At 39.2% G+C, this 20,820-nt stretch overlaps 1 pseudogene; it reads right to left on the reverse strand.

Annotated features, from left to right (window-relative positions):
• Positions 1-1,708: 1,708 nt before the first annotated feature.
• LOC127633003 (epiphycan-like) lies at positions 1,709-15,737 on the reverse strand (annotated as a pseudogene).
• Positions 15,738-20,820: the final 5,083 nt, after the last annotated feature.

Raw genomic sequence — 20,820 nt, forward strand, 5'->3', positions numbered from 1 at the left:
TCCACATGCAAATGAGATTGTGATTCACTGCAAATGTATGTCAGAAGTTTGCAGCTCTTCATCGGTAGTGCTAAGCCAGCAGCGAACCTTTGGTGACAATGTAGAGGGTGCCGCAAAGCTCATTCGCATTTGAAAATAAAGAGTGGTGAATATGCAGCAAATCTGTGGAAAGTTCACGGCAAGTCTGCAGATTCATCTGATACTGCTATAGAATTTGGCTAAAAGAAGGTATCTGAAGGTCCAGGTATACTTTGTTTTTCAGTGTTCCTGATTGGATTCAGTCCAGTTGATCGCATTGCCTTTGAAAGTATACTCTTTTGACCGCAAGCGAATACAAATGCGTTTGATGCATGCACACTACGATTCTGGGTTCTGTCCATTGTTGCCAACTTAGCGAATTTGTCGCTATTTTTAGCGACTTTTCAGACCCCTTTAGCGACATTTTTTCAAAAAAGCGACTAGCGACAAATCTAGCGACTTTTTGGACAAACCTTAGCAACTTTCCAAATTCCAAATATCGCCAGTACTGCAAGCGTGAGGTCTTACTTCCCCGCTGCGTCTGCTCTGTTCAGTGAGCGGCTGAGAGGAGCAGCACATTCCGTTGACTGCACGCCAGCGGACATAGACATGAATGAGCTGCGCATGTGCACGCTGTGTTAGCAGGAACCAATCAGTGATCACATAGCAGCTGCCTTCTCCTTTGTTTTAATTCAAAACATTTAATTTGACCGTTTTTTCTTGGCATGCGCTTATATTCACTACTAATCAGAGTTTTAGTTCATTCCGGTTCGGTTTCTGAACTCTCCGACTTCAGATCGTATATTTACAGACTCTATACATTTTACTTATCCAAACACAACAATAAACCTTCTTCAAACTCATAAACATGTAACGTTAGCTAAGTTCCGTTCCGTTGTCTAACAGAAAATATGTAATTGAGAACCGTTTTACTGGACATTCGGCTATATACTTATATAAAAACAGTATGAGCACGGTTTAGGGGAGACAACCGTTATTATAAACTGAAGTAGGCTACAGTACCGACAAATTAGGCAGAATGCAAATACGACGCGATGACGTCATTAATATGCTAATGACGCATGACGTCATCTGGCGACATTTAGCTACTTTTCGAGCAGGCTTTAGCTACTTTCCATTGAAAATAGTTAGCAACACTGGTTCTGTCCTCTGCACAGAATCCAAGATGGCAGAAGTGAGAAATTGTCGATTATAAATATGTACTACTCATAATTATTTTAATAATGAAAAATATTTTAAACAATCTAATGAAATAAAAATTACTATTTTACCTAACATTTGTGTGTGCGAAGTATTTTTATGCATACTGGAATACTGAAATCAATTTTGCTTCGAGTTGCACTTCGCATGAGAAGACTTGGAATGCAGTAGTACGCTATGCTAGTAGGCTATGGAGGCAGTAGACAGCAAGACAGCTCGGTGTTTTGTCGCAATCTTTACATCTAATGTATGGTGATAAAATGACATATCCAGAGTGCATGTCCAACCTGATTGACTTCAGTTAAAAGAGAATAAGTCAACTAAAGCTTGCAGATAAACTCATTACTAATTTTTCCCAGATCTCCCAGATTTAAAATACTTTAATCTAGCTTCATAATATGTTGCTGTAGTCACACAAAAGTTCAAAAACACTAACAAACAAAGTAGGGGAATAGAGAGAGACATCTTCCTAGACTGGCATGCCTACAGGAAGACATGGTAACAGACATAAGCCTGGGCATAAAGATTGATGTCCACAGGATGACGTCAAGCCTGATGTCTTCCAGGGCCTTCTGTATGTAGTTTATGTCGTGGGTGTTACAGAAAGTGTCTCAGCTTTAGCTCTGGATATTGTTGTTCTGGAGGAAATATGAAGAGAAAGACAGAAGAAGCCTTCAATCTCTGGAAATTATTTGTCAGTTGTGACTAGTAAGTGCGATGAACTGCTGGTGGAGCACTAATATGCTTTCAGGTAGGGGTCCTGGAATGTTATCTACTTTGTTTTTTGACAGGTACAGGATCTGCAGATTTCCTGCTCAGAAGATAAAATTAAGACACATAATACAACATCACTGAGATCAATTTGTTTCCACATTCTGAAGCTCCTGACCCATGCATGATTTTATGCACTGCACTGCTGCCACATGTTTGGCTGATTAGATAATCGCATGGACGAGTGTTGGTGCCACAATGTATAACTGATCACAATGTATAGTCAGGGCATTACATTTTTTTTTTATTTTTGTTTTTTAGAACTTCTTAACCTGTTAACCTTTGCCAGAGCGCCAGCGCACGGAAGAGTTTTTTTCCCCACAAGTTTAATGTTTATGAGTAGATTTAACGTGAAAGAACATCATTAATCTTGGCAAACTATATATCATTTTAAAGGTGTAAGCCTCAAGCATCGATGATAGAGCTCTGTTTTTCGATGAAAAGCTTATAACGAATGTATTTCTTGCATTTATGTAAGCAGTACAGATCAAAACACACGTAATCAAAAACGGAGTACATACCAGTAGTGTCGTAATAACGAGCCACACACGCATCCACTGCTAAAAGTTCCAGATTGAATGGAAAGGTGAGGGTCCACTGAATAACATCCCATAGAGCATTTTTAGTCCAAAGAAACAATAACGTTATAACATCGATGGTTATTCCTTTGTTTACATCGAGTTTCTTCAGGGTGAAGTATCATACTTGTCGGTTATGCAATAAAATTATCCATAAAAACAGACTCCGGTAGCCGAACGTTATATGGGTGTGTTGCTTAGAGTGTAATGAACAAATTAAGACCGCACACACACACACAAATACAAAGATAGGCAATATATAGGTCAAAATATCCAAACACTGCGGTCAGTTTTTTGACGTCATGATATGCTGATCCTATTATTTTGTCTTTACAACGAAAGCCAATGAAAGAATTTAAATTATATGACTGATAGAAAATGTAGCCAAGCAGTGCACGATTCCAACGATACCCGGAAGTCTAAATTCCTCGTGAACAAGATGTTTTTTATTTATTTGAATCAGCCACTCTCTATTGAGGAGCTAACCTGCGACGTAGGCTGTGACCACACCCCGTCATTTGACAACAAACAAGCCATAGTAAAAAGACGGTTCCCCAGTCAACATCTGTTTTCGCGTCTTACTTACTGGACGGATTATCTCATCAAATGGATCGTCAAAAGAAGTTTTTTCTGCTGAAGATGTTTTATTTGCGATCACTCGAAGCAGCGATTGAGGAGAGTGAAGACAGCGTCGAGGGTGATATGCTTGAGGACGGAAAAGATGGTCCAATTTTACATCGGTGAGTTGCTATGTAACATGCACACATTATACGTGTCTAAACGACTGCCCATCAGTTTGATTGTATGGACGACCTTTAGTATGAATGCTGTCTAAACGACTGCCCAGCAGTTTGATTGTTGATTTATGAATGCTGTCTAAACGACTGCCCATCAGTTTGATTGTTGATTTATGAATGCTGTCTAAACGACTGCCCATCAGTTTGATTGTTGATTGAATGGCCAGCCACATAAAAACTATACAGAATTATTTACTTGACATGCGGTGCTAATTATCTTTCCATTCTTTCCCATGCAACAGCTGTGTGGATTATTTTATAATTGAAAAAGCATGGAACAGTGTATATGATGACTAAAATAGCTTGCAGTACCCTTCATAACATTTGGTCATTAGGTTGCTTTTTGAGGTATCCAAGGAGGCTTCTTGGTACCTGGACATAGTCTTGGAAAAAATATTGCAGAAATCTCATTTTTCATAATATCTTCCTCAAATGTGAAATATAAACTAATGAAACTTGTGGCTTTCAATCAATTACCTAACTGGATTCCTCCAGGTTTGTTTTCATTTATTTTTTCATAAAATAATGCAATGTTACTTGCAGTACAAATTATCTTCAAGACACTTTAAATTCTATAAATGTTTGTCTGTGTAAGTTTTTTCAACTTTTACATTTGGGTAATAAACTCCAAAGTGTCTTCTTTTTAAATATGTCTAAATTGTGCATGTAGAGCAAATTGTTCAGTAACTACAATTATTTTAGTTTGGGGATGTCATTTCTGGGGATGTGCCTCGCGCAGGGGAAGGGAGAAAGGGAACTGACATAGTCTTGGAAAAAAGCTTGCAGGAACCCCATTTTTCATTATATCTTCATCAAATTTGAAATATAAACTGAGAGACTTGTGGCTTTCAATCCTTTACCTAATTGGATTCCTCCAGGTCTATTTTTATATATTTGTACATGAAATAATAAAAAAAATTTTTGAAGTTCACATTATTTATGATGCACTTCAACTTTTATAACTTTTTATTTGTTTGAGCATTATCAACTCTGATTTATTGTTAGTAGAGTGCCAAGTGTCTTCTTTCCAAAGAGACCTTAATTGTGCCTGTGGTACACTGTTCTCAGGAGCTATATTTATTTTAATTCAGGTATGTCATTTTCAGCTGTGAGCCCCTGAGTGGGGGTGCAGGTTAACAGGTTAAACTACTTCAAAGAGGTTTCATCAAAAAATCCTCCACATGCAGCAATGACAGCTTTGCAGATCCTTGCCATTCTAGCTGTCAGTTTGTCCAGATCCTCAGGTAACATTTCACCCCACGCTTCCTGTAGCACTTACCATAGATGTGGCTTTATTGTCGGGCACTTCCCACACACCTTACAGTCTAGCTGATCCCACAAAAGCTCACTGGGTTAAGATCCACGTGACAGTGTGAGAGATTTGTGGAAAGCTGTCCAACATCTGTGTGTGTGTTTGTCTTTTTGTTTAGTTCTTTATTAAACTATTATTTATATTGTCAAGCAGGTTCTCACCTCCTCCTTTCCATTAAACTCTTTACAATCCATAACACTCTTTTCCAATTATCTGTTGTCCAATGTCTGTTTCTTTGCCCACTCTAACCTTTTCTTTTTGTTTTTCTGTTTCAAAAGTGTCTTTTACTTTGCAATTCTTCCCATAAGGCCTGCACCTCTGAGTCTTCTCTTTACTGTTGTACATGAAACTGCTGAGTGCGTACAATTCAATGAAGCTGTCAGCTGAGGACATGTGAGGCGTTTATACTCTTGATTTGTGTAAATAGCAATGGCAGATATTATTTGCACTCCTAATTAAATACTAATCTAGAGTATAGGGGAATCACTGCAGTGTGTTTATTTAGAGTCCCACAGACACCCTTCACCAACCCCAAACCTAACCCTAACCTTCCCTTACAAAAATTAACCATGGTTTTACTACAGAAACCATAATTTCACCTTGGTATTTTGTAGTAAAATCATAGTAACCACAAATTAAAATATAGTTAATATATTAACATCATATTACTGTAGTAAAACAATGATTAATTGCATTAAAACTGTAATAAACATGGTTACTAACTTCTATTGTTTCTACCATGGTTATTGTTATAGTAAAACCATGGTTAATTTTACCAGATCAAACCTTTCTCTCAACAACCTGACCTTCACCGAGACCAAATCACTACGACCAAATCACTACGAGGAAATCTACCTTTATTTTACATTTCTGTTTATTATTATATTAAAGGAAATATTAAGAGTGAAGACAGGAAACAGGATAGAAAAAAGTGGGACAAAGGGGGGAATTGGACCCAGGATGTCTGCTTGATTTGAGCGCATCCATGCTGCACTGTGTGGCAGGTGCTATTTACACCTAGTGCAAATAGTCACTCCTGTTTTCAGGATGTTTAGATATTTTGTAATGAAAAACAAAATTATTTTGCAGTGCATGTGTAACTAGAAGCCTTCTGCATGCAAGCCTGTACTTCTCAGTTGATTATTGTGGACATCAATATGTTTCATGGTGGCTGGGAGTTCTGGGAGGCCCTGGATGTTGTTGTCAGACAGCAGCAGATCCTGAAGCATAGGCAGTGAAAGTAAAGCATCCTCGTCCACTTTACTAATCTGGTTTCCATTCAGGTGAATCCTTTTCAACTGATCTGAGAAAACAGTGGCCAGAGAAACACAGTGAAGCAAATAGAAGATCATGCTTCATGGTTGTTTTCAGTCGATTCTTTGAATATGCACTGACTTAGAAAAATGTAAGCCTTAGAAAAATTTATTACCAATACTAACTCTATGGTGGCTCATTTCCAAGTGCAGTGATTGCCATAGACACTTTTATTAAAAATAACTTACAGTGAATTTAAAGTATATGCTACATTTGTTCCATTTTGGGTTGCCTGTGAACCCATAATATGGGGCATTGTTAGTAGTTAATATACCAATTAAGCTTAATTAACTAATTTAAGACTTTTTAAGGTTTTAAAACACTCCCACTGTCTCCAATCATTTGTGCAATCAAACATTGCCAAGGACATTAATTACAGAATCGCCATTTTGAATTTTTGACAGAAATGACAACGAGGCTCAAACATTATTTGACTTCGCTGAGGCTTATATTTTTCATTCCATTTATATCTTTAATACGGTCAGCACTGACCACGTTTACATGTATACATATTACATGTTTTGTGTTACGTCGCTGCAGCCATTTAAGGGATTAAAGACTGTTAAGTGAAAGTGCTTTATCACACACGGCTTCTGTTGAAGAACATGGCTTCTGTGTGTTTAAGTTAATGCATAAGTGCTGTTTATATGGTTTTGAAGAGTGTGCATATGTGTATGTGCTTCGGGGAACCCTGAAGTCTGATGTAGATTGAAATCCCACTATTGCAGTGCAATGTATCTGTTGCATTACACAGGGAGTGATTGGTAAACCTGATTGTAAACAGTCATTATTAATGCAATTCTGTTTGGTGACGCTAGTGACGAGAATTTACACCTTTAAATTGACTCAGACTTTACATTTTTAATAGCGAACACTAAATGCAATTCATGTTAATTTTTGTTTAAAAAAACAACCTCCAAATCTGCAAGGAGAAGGAATTTTCCAATTTTACTGAGATTGATGAAGTCCTTGGCCTTTACCTCAGTGATCTTGTTGAAGCAAGCGTAGACGTGTGTGGTGTCTTTGGGTAGAGGGGTGATCTGAGTCAGCTCTGAGTCATCGCAGTATACACTGTCACTGATACACACACAGCAGAGAAAAGGGCATCCCTGCAGTAGATAGGGAGATGACTGTATTATGCCTTTTTAGGCCACTAGAGGGCACAAGACTCACAACTGTTACAGAAAATGAATTTTTTATTATGGTCAAACATTGATTAATCTACCTAACCCTGTATCAGACCCAAACAGTCCTGGTCCGCAAAAGTCTAGAGTGGGAGGAGCAGGTGAACTTTTTGGACGGGGTGTCAGCATCACTTCCTCCACATAGTCCTCAGGAGGAACTATGGTGGCAAAGTGACAGATACAGGAGGGCCCAGCGTTCCAACTTCAATCTGTAAGAAGAAAGAGAATGCAATATGAAAAAACAGAACATAACATCTACACAGTAAACAAGTTTATAATGACTCTTGGGGTTCCAAAAGACCCCATGAAATCAAAATTGGGTCTATAAACTTTGAGACCATCTGTACCATCGAGATCACTTTAAAGCCTATAAATGCACACAAAGTTATCATAAAAGTAGTCCATGTGTCTCCTGTGTCATATTCCAAGTCTTCTGAAGGCTCTCTTTTTCACTTACAGGCAAAGGCAGGAAACTTTTTAGCACCAAAACAACAAAATTATGAAGTGACACAACTGTGCATTAGGTGTGTAATTAATGCTTTTTGTATTTTATCATTCTCGTGTGGCACATCTAATGATGGGATATGTAGTTATGTTCATTGGTTTTCAGATGGTCCCTTACCACATCCACCACAGTTTTAGCACAATGTGTGATCCATTTACGTTTCCGTTACATTTAAGATCCATGTTTGGACTTTTCAGACTGCCCCTTCCTTACCGTAGGTAAAATTACAAACAAATATCCAGGTTAAATTAACGATTTGGAACAATTTCACCGTGACATCATCTAACCCGCTTAAATACGGGACAAATTGCACTCCATATTGATTCGATACTGGATGCATTTTTCAGGTAGCCTACCAATCGTGTATTTTAAACACAGCCTCAAGTTGGAGGGATGTTCCGGGTTGGATGCGGGTTGGGCTCGATCGACAGCATTAGTGGCATGGTGTTAATTGCAAAAAAAAAATTTTTTGATTTAAAATAAATAAATGTATTGTTTGCTTTAAGTAGACATGGAATGCATGAGCCACATGGACTACTTTTATGATACATTTCAGTCCTCTTTAAGCTTTAAAGTGAAGCACTATCCACTGCCATTGTATTTAAAAAGTAGCCCGAAATATTAATTTAAAATATCTTCTTTTGTGTTAAGATAAAGATAAAAGATAAAATATACTTTAATGTCCCCCGGGGGGGAAATTTGTCTTGGGCTACAGTCACTGCGACACACACTTACAACAAACCACATAACATATACACTGTGTTGCTGTCATATTCCCTGTTGTCTTTTGTTTTTGTACTTTTATGTTGAAATTCTTGTTTAGTTCCTGTTTCCTGTTAGTTTTGTAGTCCTTTGTAGTTTTATTCCTTGATTGGTTCTCCCTGATTATTTCTCATTCCCTGATTGTTTCCCTAGGTGTTCCTCGTTCCTTTGTTTGTTCCCTTGTGTATTTAAGCCCTTGGTTTCCCTGTTTCCTGTGTCAGTTCTTGCATGTTTAGTTTTCATGTTCTGTGCTTGGTTCCCAGTGTTTTGGGTTTTCGAGTTCGGTTTTTGAGTTAGTTTGCTTTTTCTTCGTTAATAAGCTGTGTAATACGGTGGCTGAGAGAGCTCAACGTGCTGCAAATAGAAAAAAACACATGCAAATAGAAAAAAACACCAGCGAATTAAGAAAAAATCTTCATCAATTTTACAAAACACGTGTGCTCCAAAGACTCACAACACAACCAAATACGGAACGCGCTGCAATTACAGAAACGCGCTGCAAATACGGAAACGCGTGCTGCAAATACGGAAACGCGCTGCAAAAGTTCACAACACAACGGAAATTATTCCAGGGGACCTGTAAGAAATTGTATTCCTATTTCAGCTCTGTCCAATAAAGAAATGCTGTGTGTGCATAATCAAACATCTGTTTCATATCAGCATGGAGTTGTAAGAGCCCCCTCCTCACTCTGTCTGTGTATACTCTGTCTGTGTGTACATTGTATTAGTGTGTATGGCAAAAGGTCCGACGGGCTCGCAAGGGATAGAGGAGTCTTTACCATATAGGTCCGAAGGCTCCCAAGGAACATTTGCCATATGGAATTGTTATATGTGATATCGATATGAGGTAATGTATGCTCTTATTGGTTAGCGCTGTGAACTCCAATTCACTATTGCAGTATATCTTTGCATGCCACACATAAGACGAGCTGAGCTGCGTATTTTGTTCGCTCCCCAACGTTGGATTCAATGCTTTGTATTGATTCATTCACGACTCAATAAAAGACTGAGAGAAAAAGGCACTGCTGTGGTGTAGAAGACTTTTATTTCTAACAGGACCCCAACAAGTGACGAACCCGGCTGGCTGGGACATGCTTAGACCTTAATAAGACCTCATCAGTGGTGGTGTTGTCTGTCCATGACCTGAAAAGTGAGTTTGTTTTACTTTATTTTAAAATGCTGATCGTATAATTCATTGGCCCTTTGGATATTATTAGCCTAAATAATCTGAAATACACAATTAACTGTGAAATGTTATGTTCATGTTACTGGATTACTCTAAATTAACAGGGAACAAGCCAGTAAACTACCTATAGGTTTTGCTGACACTACTAATATTAAATTAAAAAAGGATACTAATACCAGTTATATAACTTTATGAAGCTAACAAAGAACGTTGAGCATACAATTTAGAGAAAATAGCCAATTTCTTATGAGTGTTGACAAGCTATATTTTCATTTCAGTGAGAATACGTGTGAATACCTTTGTGTATGTTGAGTTTCTCAAATATCTGTGTTTTCCCTTCCAAGTCAAAATGACTGCTGTAAAAATGTCTAGGCTATATCAGTGGCATTAATTTGCTTAGTTACATGTTAATATTGTTTAGCACTAAGCAGTCACATTGTTCCTCTTCCAGGTTATGCATTGTCCATATTGTGGATTTGAATTGGTTGGATGTATTGGATGCTTTTCTTTTGTGGTTCCTGTGGTAGCAACATTAGATTTCTGGCACCTTTTCTACAGAATGGTAAGCTCTGCTAATACACTCAATAACTTGTTTATTTAATTATCAAGTTGAACCAAGTGAGTGTATGATACACAGAACTAAACACAAATTCATTGAATCAACATAGACCTCCTGATCCGGCCTAACTGTTAAAAGTGGTAAGCTTAAATGCCAGCCCAAGTTGTACTTTTGTTCTTTGTGCCTTTTAGTACCTGGATTTGTGCAGAAATGAGCAGATTACATACGTACATTTTTCAAACTGCATCAAATAGTTTACCTGTTTATTTCTTTGTTAATGATGAAACTATAGGGACACAGATGTTTTTTACAAGTCTGGTTTTGACGTGTGCTTCTGCCTTGAGTAAAATAAACACATTGTCCATACCTTCTGGTTAAAGTCGGATATGCCAAACTTAACTTCTACTTTCTGCTAACAAACAAATTCAAGATAAACTGCTACGGGCACTAGCACAATCTTGCATGATATGCTGCACAGCATGCTCGACACGGCATGGTCAAAAGGTTTGTTTGACCTTCCATTGTGCTACCTGTAACTGTATAAAAACAAAAACTCAATATAATGTCTCTAACAGAAACATTTTTATGTTTAAGATTATATTTGTGGATTCTTGCGTTCCTAATGACGCTGTTCTCTTTTTCCTTCAGGCCCAGAAACAGTGTCAGCTGAACTCACAAGAGGCAGACCTTATCCATAAATATTTCTGAGAGGGTCACACGTATGAAGTGATCCTTGATTTTCTTGGAACACAGCATAATATTTTCCTGAGTCTGAGCACCTTAAAGAGAAGGCTAAGGAATGCAGGCCTAACAAGGAGGACAGAGTATACTCCCATTGACTCTGTGAATGCCGCTATTACGCATGAACTGACAGGCTCAGGTCAGCTTTTGGGTTACAGAGCTCTGTGGCAGACATTGCGACAGAAGTATTTCCTGACAGTTAAAAGGGATGATGTAATGCATACAGTTCGCAGACTGGATCCATCTGGAGTTCAACTTCGCCATAGGCACAGATTTGTCCGAAGAGGATACATTACAGCAGGACCAAACCAAGTGTGGCATGTTGATGGGTATGATAAGCTCAAACCATTTGGTGTTGCCATCAGTGGCTGTATTGATGGGTTTTCTAGTAAAGTGATGTGGCTCAGCAGTGGCAGCTCAAATAATGACCCAGGGATAATTGCTTACTATTACATGCAGTGTGTATCAGACTTTGGACTTCCAGCACGCCTTCGCACAGACTGTGGGACAGAAAATGGCACTATGGTAGCCATTCACTGTGCATTAAGAGCACAGCATACAGATGATTTTGCAGGAGCCCTCAGTCACATGTATGGCACTTCAACTGCAAATCAACGAATTGAAAGTTGGTGGTCCTTTTTCAGGAAGCAAAGGTACAGGCCTTTTAAGATAAATCGCAAAAACAAAAATGTAATGCTACTAATTAGTCAGGTTTTTTTGTGTGTTGTCACATGATCGAGGGTTTAAGCTGTGCCACAACATATATTATAACACTAGACTAAAATGTAATGCAAATCTTTTTCCTGATGCTATTTTATTTACATGGATGTAAAAATAGGAATACAGTTTAAATAATACCATTTGTTTGAAACATTTGTTTTAGAAATCATTTCCATATAACATTTATTCAGCACTGAAGTAAAACATTGTGTATACTGTCATTTCATCATTAGGACCCAGTTCTGGATTGAGCTCTTCAGTGGCCTGAGAGAGAGGCACCTTTTAAATGGCAGCCATGAGCATAAGTGCCTTCTACGGTATGTCTTCTTGAGCATCTTGCAGAAGGACTTTGAGTACAGAGAACTTTGACGAACAGGTCGGATGGTGTGGTTATTCCAGTCTCGATGTCATTCTGGTAATCCAGAAGCAATGTATCACCTGCCTCACAGGTTTGTATTTAATCCATGCAATGTGTGACCATTTTCAGTAAAAATCAGATTGCGTTTTCACATGATTAAATTGAATCATTAATTATTTCAGAAATTAAATAATTAACTATTAAATCATACTATATGATTGCCTATAGCTGACGCAGAAGTGTATAGTGGAATGTCTCTGAAATTTCTACTGGGACCCTTTCCACAAGTCCCTCACTTGACGATTATCCTATTATTTTAAATCAGAAAACAAGATTGATATTTAAAAAATAATTCCAATACTCTTAGACAAAAAAAACCACCATTCCACAATAAAACCGAAATGTACAATGCACAAAGCAAAAAAGGTGGATTTTTCAGATTCAGTAATGCAAAGTGCCTTTGTAGTAGAAGCAAATATAATGACCATATTTGACCTCAGTCAACCGTTGGCTGATTTGTAGTCAAATTCAAAATAAAAAATTGGGTTATAATTTATTACAGCTGGGGAACTGACTTGCATGAGCTTTTTTTCCCACCTCAGCCTTTGTAGTTTTTAATATTAAAATTTGTAATGAGTTGACTCGTAGTGTTTTGATTTCTGACTGGCCTTAGGTTTGATGCAAGGGATTGTGGATTCCCAGTGTCACAGGAAGTCATTCAAGAGTTTGAGGACATTCTACCACCAGCGCAGTCGTTGTGGTGACGGTAATCTCCAAATTTGCTTTGCAGACTTGGAGAGAGACGGAGTGGGCTGTCTCCACCAGTCAACTGGATAAATGCTGTTGAGAATTACATAACACTCAAATATGTCTGGACTATAAAATCATTAGTTTCTGATTCTGTGATATGATTATTTATTTGTGTTGCACATGTTACTGATGCCATTGATGCACATGTTACTGATGCCAAGTCTTCTCATAATCTACTGGGTAGCTTGATCTGCTATTTGCAAAGAACATTTATGCTTCCAGGAGGGTATTGATTCTGGAGATCCTGTGAACAGCCTTCAAATACTTTAAAGCACAGTATTTGTTATATAATCCCTATTTTACTCATCTAGACAGTATAGTGTAACTAATTAACTGTTGACTGGGTAGATACTTGTGCAGAAGTCAGATTTTTTTTAAATTTTTATTTGATAACTTTGTCATTTCTAAATGAAGTACATCCAACAGCTTTATACATTTTAAACAACTTTATTTGTTCACTGCATGTTTACACTAGTGTTTTTCTGAACATCAGTGATTGAAGCTCTGTGTATAACACAAAATCTTAAGTTTTGTGCCAAGAACATGCCATGCATTTATGTACAAAAAAAAAGTTTTGGTCCTTGATGAAAAATGTCACTTGTGAAAATATTAAAACTGTTATATTATTCCTCAAAACTCAGCAGTGCATCAATACAATCAAAGCAGTTAAAAATGTTGGTTGGTTTGAGACAATAAATATTTGCAAAATAAGAAAGGCTGAAGAACAAGGTGCAGAAGTACTTATGTGATAGTACCTGTCTTTCTCTGGCAGTTTCTCTACATCCTCAAGATCTGAGGAACTGCTGTCAATGGTGATAGGTGCATATATATTGGTATATGTACTGTGGGTGATGAGAGAGGTACAAGAACAACAATAACAGAGTTAATACAGAAAGTATTCTGACACAGACATGTTTTGTTGTTTTGGCTGTAGTCCAGTACTTTAGTCTAATAGTTTTATTTCAAATCTAGTGTTCTAAAGTACAGAGCCAAAACAATTAAAAACTATGTCCTAATACTAAAGAAGTGATATAAAGTTGTGTCTTATAACCGACCTGTAGAAGTCACTTGACTTAAGTTCACCCACTGAGGAGGTTGTCTGTTTGCATCTTGTTGCACTGTTGGCCTACAGCACCAACATCACAGAGCAGAAATGTAACTTCCCAAGGTCTATGCTGTGGTGTACTGCTTTCGGGACCAGACCAAAGCTGAGAGGTGTAAACATAAAACCCTAAAGTTATTCATAGCCTTAACACTGTCTGTATATGCTTTTCTCTTTCTAATGGTTGACCATTCCAGGAGATTTTATTGCATTATAGCTGCACTGCAAAGACATATTGAACACCTAAATCCCTGTGATGTACCTACCACTGTGTCAGAAAGAGGTGACATATTGGGTTGCACCCTAACAACTTCATCCTCATCCTCATCTTCATGACCTCACAAGTCATCTTCATGACCTCATAAAAGATTTTGTGATCTTTATTTCATATTACATGTCCAGTATTGTTAAATGTGTAGGCTGTAACTGTAGTTGGAATCCCACTGTCATCATTTACTCAGCCTCAAGTTGTTCCAAAACTGTATACATTTCTTTGTTCTGCTGTACACAAAGAAAGATATTTGGAATAATGTTTGTAACCAAGAAGCTCTCACCCCCCATTGACTACCATGGTAGGACAAAAAATACCATGGTAGTCAATGGGAGGTGAGAGCTTCTTGGTTACAAACATTATTCCATGTGATCCTTTGAAACGCCTTTCCAATGGCCTCTTTGTATTGTCCAATGGTAAAAGGAGTGTCAGTCCCAGGGATATTTTTTTATCTGAGAGCAATCTGGATAAAGCAAGACATATTCTCCATCTTCCATGTCTTGATTGAAATCTTTTTGTTTTTTCACTGCAGCTGCCAAGAGTTGCTCAGATGCCCACTGGGGGTCAACATGTAGAGGTAGGTTTTTCCCTCTCATGGGCTTAAAGCCATTCCTGGTCTTGCTCATGATCCCAACAGAAATCTAGATTATCAGTGAGAAAAGATGGAATAATGATAATTATCAACGTCAACAACGTCATTAACTTAAAAATAAAAATGTGCTTACCTTTACTGTTTTATTTGACTTCTTTTTACTTTTAGAAAATGTCTTCCTTTCAGTTTCTTTTACTTCTCTGTATTTCATAAACTGGAGAACAGTTGGCTTTGATGGAATGGCACATGCATCAGTCACTAAAACACAATCAGAAAGAGAGAGAGAGAGAAAAAGATTGACTCAATGTAGTTGCTATAATTTGATGGACGGAACAATAGATTGAAATCTCTGTAAGAGAACATTACCTGCTCTGGGCACAGTCATACGTGACACATGGTCATCACCTGCAGTTCTAGAGGCGTTCTCTACAAAGCTTACATCTCGCCCACAGGATCTACAAAATCTGGGCAAAGTCGCCCATTGAATGCCACAGAAAGGACAAAACATTTTTATCTGAAAAAGATGAGTGGACTGAAGTTAGCACGATGTATTCTTTTGTCCATTCTTTCAATAGTAAAAGGGTCTGAATACATTTTTAAATATTATTATTACCATCAATCTGCAATTTACTTTGACCTGGTTTTAACCATTACAGTAAGTTTTTCAATTGCTAACAAGCATTGGTCAGTACTGAAGCCACATTTTCAAAACTCTTCATATAGTCTGCATTAACAAGATCAATCTTGCCCCAAAACTCACTCAGACCAACAAAACACTTCATATTTGTCTCAAAATAAGCTCATTCCACCAATCACTGGCAACAATTCTCATTCAGAAAACATACATACAGGGAGCATTACATACATTTAATTTTTTATTTTTAATGTTTGAATGACTTTTTCACATAAATATTCATTATATGATAAGAATAAAATCGTTTCTCTTTACTGACTGTATTACAGCAAAAAGAATAAATGAGAAATGCAGCAATATGTTAAAAACATAACATTTTCAATTAAAAAAAAACTGTATTTTGCATTGCGGAATTTATTTTCCTGAACCTTGATGTTATTTATTTGTGAAAGTAATTAGCCTGCTTACATACTAACGTTTCACAGTTAATTGTGTATTTCAGATTATTTAGGCTAATAATATCCAAAGGGCCAATGAATTATACGATCAGGATTTTAAAATAAAGTAAAACAAACTCACTTTTGAGGTCATGGACAGACAACAACACCACTGATGAGGTCTTATTAAGGTCTAAGCATGTCCCAGCCAGCCGGGTTCGTCACTTGTTGGGGTCCCCTGGAATCATTTCCGTTGTGTTGTGAACTTTTGCAGCGCGTTTCCGTATTTGCAGCGCGTTTCTGTAATTGCAGCGCGTTTCCGTATTTGCAGCGCGTTCCGTATTTGGTTGTGTTGTGAGTCTTTGGAGCACACGTGTTTTGTAAAATAGATGAAGATGTTTTCTTAATTCGCTGGTGTTGTTTTCTATTTGCATGTGTTTTTTTCTATTTGCACGTGTTTTCTCATTTGCAGCGCGTTGAGCTCTCTCGGCCACCGTAGTGTAAGGCTTTGGGGGCGGAGCCGTGGAAGACGCTAATAAAACTACATGACGCAGCCTGTCTCGCAGGTCTTCGAAGAACGTAGGCTACTACCAATAATATTGCTACATTTTGTTTGAAGTTAACGTGACACCCTCCCCCTCTGCCTCCGGCTACTAGAGAGAGGCAGCTTGTGTCACACTGGAAGAAAAATGAAACGCAGCCTTTTGGACTTAATGGTGAGGATTTACTGATGTTACCTACATGTTTAACTACTTGTGGGTTGGTCAAGGATGTCCAAATGTAGGGTGACCATACATCCTCTTTTTTTTCAGACATGTCCTCTTTATTGGACCTTAAATCATCTGGCCGGGATTTCTAAATTTGCTTAGTTGAATTATGTGCATCTGGCCTAATACTTCATTGTGTGCATGCGCATATTTGCATTGATTTAACCCCTTTTTGTAAGTCCTGCCTTCTCGCACACCTATTGGTCGATTATAAGAGGCTTGCAGCAACTATTGGCCAAATTCCTGCTTGTCAATCTCAGTTGCTTGACACTGACAGTAGCAGCAAATGACAGCTGAGTGGAAACAATGCCCAACCGAAAGTGCGAATTTACAGGTTTGCGCAGAAAATTCCCATGCTTTCGTCCAGGTCGAGATCCATGTGAAACAGAATGTATTATTACATGTAAAGCTGACACTTATGTGTCAGTTGCTAATAAAGGTGCAATTGATTTAGAAGCACACATTAGCTCTGCGACGTGAAAGTTCATCAGGTAAATTAACGGAATACTTTTTGTGACCAGGTAAAATTGTTATCACATTGCTTCATTTTCCATGGCCATTCAGAATAATAGTAAATGAAGGTACACTCATGACTTCAAATATTTTACTTTAATACATGGACATTAAAAAGAATGTTACAAATGTAAATGTATTTATGTTTTGCTAATATATATATTTTTTTCACCGTATTAAAGTTTAATTGTAGCACTGTTTTGAACCCTATTACCCTATTTTCTTATGGGGGAGCATCTGGCTTTCCTGTAATAAACCTGTGGTACCGCTGTCACATTTCCGAAGAAATATCTGGCTTTCCTGTAATAAACCTGTGGTCCAATTGTTGTATTTTTTTTTTTAGGAATTGCTCAGTAATACTCTGATATTTCTCCAACAATAGTATGGTTTCTATATAATAACCCTGTGGTATTATTTGAATAGTTTCATGTGTGACACACCATATGTGGTATTCCCAACATTTATTCACAAAATGAACATCATATATCTCATTATTACCCTACAAACTAGGGTAAAATGCAACATGGACTGAAGCAAGTAAATTCAGCTATATTTACAAAACATTTAAACATCATTTTTTTTTTTTTAATTAACACCTCTCTCAAGTAAAAAGCTTTCGCTCATTTGAGTTTGTTCTGAGCTGCCTCTTTTAGGGATCTTGTATCAACCTCTGGGAAAGAACATCTCACCTTTTCTGGAAGGGAGAAAAGAACATATGATGTGAATACGAAATCAAACAAAAAAAGAAATAAAATAATATAGACCTAAATGCTCTAGCGCACACATTCGTTGTGACCATCTGCTCAGACTAACCGCCTCTCCATGTTGCTCCTGTCAATCAGACACGCAGTGTCAACCAATCAACCAAAGATGCATGAGGTAGTGCGGAGCCAACTTATGTTGTTCAGATTGTATTCGTTTTGAATTGGCAATATTCTATTATCAGTACCACCGTTCCCTTCACACATACTACGCAGTATGTCACTACTCCCTATTGAACTCCATTTGTTTTTGTTTGGGTGTTGGGAGCCGCCCTTTGTGGGGTGGATATAACACATTGATGTCTTTTGTTCATGTTTTGTGTTCATATCTTTAATTTTGAAAACTTAATTCCTGTTCATGTCATGTGGTTTCCTGGTCATGTGATGTCCTGTTTTCCCTCCATGTTCATGTGTCTTGTTTTTTGGTGCTCTTGACGATCTCCACAGAGGAGTTGTCGATGTTCAGCGGAGAGTGTTCACTATGTGCCCTCTTGAAGTCAACAACCATCTCTTTTGTTTCGTCCACATTCAGAGACAGGTTGTTGGCTCTACACCAGTCCATAAGCCGCTGCACCTCCTCTCGGTATGCTGACTCGTCGTTCTTGCTGTTGTCTGCAAACTTGATGATGTGGTTCGAGCTGTGCATTGCTTCACAGTCTTGAGTCAGCAGAGTGAACAGCAGTGGACTGAGCACACAGCCCTGGGGGGCCCCAGTGCTCAGTGTGGTGGTGGTGAAGATGCTGTTACCGATCCGGACTGACTGAGGTCTCCCAGTCAGGAAGTTCAGGATCCAGTTGCAGAGGGAGGTGTCCAGGCCCAGCAGGTTCAGCTTTCCAATCAGGTGCTGAGGAATGATTGTGTTGAATGCTGAGCTGAAGTCTATGAACAGCATTCGAACGTATGAGTCCTATTTATCTAGGTGGGTGAGGACCAGATGGAGGGTTGTGGCGATGGCGTTGTCTGTTGAACGGTTGTGATGATACGCAAACTGCATTGGGTATAGTGAGGGGGCAGCTGGGTGCCATTAATGTGCCTCATGACGAGCCTCTCGTAGCACTTCATGATGATGGGTGTGAGTGTGACGGGATGGTAGTCATTGAGGCAGGACACTGGAGACTTCTTTGGCATGGGGACGATGGTGGTGGCCTTGAAGCACGTTAGAATGATGGCGCTGCTCAGAGAGATGTTGAAGATCTCGGTAAGAACATCTGCCTGCTGGTCTGCACATCCTCTAAGCACTCTGCCAGCAATGTTGTCTGGTCCAGCAGCCTTCCATGGGTTGACTCTACATAGAGTTTTTCTCACATCGGCTGTGGTAAGACAGAGCACCTGGTTGTTGGGAGGAGGGGTGGTCTTCCTTGCCACCACGTTGTTCTGTGCCTCAAACCAAGCGAAGAAGTTGTTCAGCGCGTCTGGAAGGGAGGCATCTTTGTTACAGGCCACTTATGTTGTCCTGTAGTTGGTGATGGCCTGGATGCCCTACCACATGCGCCGCGTGTCGCCGCTGTCCTGGAAGTGACTATGGATTCTCTGTGCGTGTGCCTCCCTGATGGCAAGGGACAGTTTGGCACTCGATGTTCTTAGGGCTGCCTTGTCACCTGCTCTGAAGGCAGAGTCTCGGGTCCTTAGCAGCACATGCACCTCTGCAGTCATCCATGGCTTCTGGTTGGAGCATGTGGTGATGGTCTTGGAGAAAGTGACATCATCAATGCACTTGCTGATGTAGCTGATCACTGATGCTGTGTATTCCTCCAAGTTGTAGAGTGGTAGAGTCGCCATATGTTGCAGCCTCCCTAAACACGTGCCAGTCAATACACTCAAAACAGTCCTAAAGAGCAGAGATGGCTCCTGCTGGCCAGGTTTTCACCTGCTTCTGGAGCGGTTTTGTGCGTCTGACGAGCAGTCTGTATGCTGGAATTAGCATAACAGAGATGTGGTCTGACATAGTCCACATACTGATGGAATTTAGGGAGCACTGTCTTGAGATTCACATGGTTGAAATCTCCGGCAACAATAAACAGTCCGTCAGTGTGAGCGTTCTACAGTTCGCTAATAGCCCCATACAGTTCACAGAGTGCTTCCTTAACATTAGCGCTAGGGGGAATGTAAACTCTGGTTATTATGACTGTGGTGAATTCCCGTGGTAAATAAAAAGGTCTGTATCTAACAGTCACAAGCTCCAACAGCGATAGAGACTAGCAAAGAGTACTTGCACCATTCCGTGTTGATATAAACACTCAAGCCATCACCGCGAGTCTTACCACACATTGCTGCATTTCTGTCGGCACAAAACAATGTGAGCCTGTCTAGCTGAATGGCAGCATCCGGAACTCTGTCGCTGAGCCACATCTCCGTGAAAACAAAGACGCAGCAGTCTCTAAACTCGCGCTGCGTAGTCTGTTGGAGACAGATGTAGTCCAGTTTATTGTCCAGGGAGCAAATATTTTAGAGCAGTATAGACGGGAGAGCTGGCCGGCTAGGGTTTGTTTTTAGCCTAGCATGGACCCCCGCCCTCTTGCCGTGCTTCTGCTTCCTCGCACACTGCTTAAGACGTCCTCTCCCCCTGTCACCGGCGGATAACGACGAGGACTGGAGGCCTGGTCTCCGCAGCAAGCAGAGGTTGCGTAGCTTCTCCTGCAGATCATCATGCAGCTTGGTTGTTGCATGAATCTTATATTTTAGTAGTGTCTGGCGATGGTAAACATGAACACCGGATGCTCCGATGTCTATGTGCCGTAAAAGGGCTAACTAACAAAAATAGCACCATTTTGGATCTGGAGCAGCCGCTGCGTGCTACCGCTCCACCATTTTGGATCATCAATCCATGATAATATATCCATCATAACATATGTCCCCCCCCCCGCCCTCCCAACCAGATATTGGTTTGTTGTGCCACGAGGGTACTGA

The sequence above is a fragment of the Xyrauchen texanus genome, chromosome 39 (assembly GCF_025860055.1).
Source record: "Xyrauchen texanus isolate HMW12.3.18 chromosome 39, RBS_HiC_50CHRs, whole genome shotgun sequence".
Taxonomy (NCBI): Eukaryota; Metazoa; Chordata; class Actinopteri; order Cypriniformes; family Catostomidae; genus Xyrauchen; species Xyrauchen texanus.